Source organism: Sesamum indicum, linkage group LG3, assembly GCF_000512975.1.
Source record: "Sesamum indicum cultivar Zhongzhi No. 13 linkage group LG3, S_indicum_v1.0, whole genome shotgun sequence".
In the NCBI taxonomy this organism is placed as follows: Eukaryota; Viridiplantae; Streptophyta; class Magnoliopsida; order Lamiales; family Pedaliaceae; genus Sesamum; species Sesamum indicum.
Genome location: NC_026147.1, coordinates 15951081 through 15952750, shown reverse-complemented (window position 1 = coordinate 15952750; position 1670 = coordinate 15951081).

Genomic DNA, 1670 nt, shown 5'->3' with positions numbered 1-1670 from the left:
AGATTTTTAATAAAAGTCACTATAATCCATGTGCCAACAAACTTTTCTCTAAGAAAATTCATCCGTCTCTCATTATTTGTTGCTTTCTCCGCTGCATCAGACGTGGGCAAATCAAACAGAACTGTTACATTATTTTCTTCTCGAAAATTTGTCTCTTGTTTCTACTCGTTTACGTTCATTTCCCCATTTCTTACTCCATAGACCCTTTTAAGTTGGAAATACAAAATATCTCATGGTTTAGAAGTTATTTAACACAAAAAGGGTAGGCAACTTTTCAATAAATGAAATATGTGACAATTTATAAATATCTAATCAGTTTTCGCGTGAAAATGAGGGTAAATTACATTTTTTATCTTATAAGTGGACTTGTTTCCAGTTTTAACGAAAACTGACATCAAGTTTTTAACGGAAACCCCCTTTGGTCCTGAAATTGAAAAAAAAAAATCCACATATGGGACTAAACGTGCGAATTGACCTGAGTGTAGGACCAAAATTGGAAACATGTCCACTTATGGGACCAAAATGTTAGGAAATGGATCGGGTTAAGATGGATAACAGGTGGAATATGAAGGCGATAAAAGACACACGAATTTGTTAACCCAGTTTGGATATAAATCCTACGTCTGGGGGCGATACCAAGCCAGGAGAAAACACTCAAAGAGGAGGAAAATTGAGGAGTACAACACACACACACTTGTATGCAAGTCTTCACCACACGTGAAAGACAACACTCACCCTCGTCTCAACTCTTTCTTTTCTCTCTACTCTATTCTACTTTGCTCTATGAAACAATGCTAATAAGAGTAGTATATATAGCCATGACTTATCCTTTTTCCAACTCAACTTGGGAATTCTAAGTTGAATCAGGTTATCCTTTTCTTCTTCAAATCAATCTTCACAACTTAACAATCTCCCACTTGAAGATTGATTAGCTTTTCTCCACTTCTTTCTTGGTACCGCCGGGTTTGTCCACTCTAGTCATCAAGGCCAGTCGAAGCCGTACACAGCTTCAACTTCTCCATCGCAACCGCCTTGGTCAGCATGTCCGCAGGATTCTTTTCTCCTTGGATCTTCTCCAGCTGCAGTGCCTTCTTCTCCAGAAGTTGTCGGATGAAATGGTACTTGATCTCGATGTGCTTTGTCCGCGAATGGAACGCGGGATTCTTTGCCAGATGGATCGCACTCTGGCTATCGCTATGAAGAATCACATCTGCCTGAGGTTTCCCTAATTCACCCAACAAGTGTTGCAGCCAAATGAGCTCCTTAGCTGCCTCAGTAACTGCCACGTACTCAGCTTCCGTCGTGGACAGTGTGACAACCTTCTGCAACTTTGAGACCCAGGATACGGCTGTACCGCCATATGTGAACACGTACCCTGTAGTGCTCCTCCTTTTGTCATAGTCACTCCCTGCAAAATCAGCGTCAACAAACCCAAACAAGGTAAGCTTGCCCTTACCAAACACCAATGCTCGGTCCTTAGTACCCCTCAGGTACCTAAGAATCCATTTCACAGCTTCCCAGTGCATCACTCCTGGATTGCTCATAAAACGGCTAACTACTCCCACTGCATGTGCTATATCCGGTCGAGTACAGATCATAGCATACATCAGGCTCCCAATTGCTGAGGCATACGGTGTGACTCTCATCTTTGCACGTTCAGAGTCAGTCTG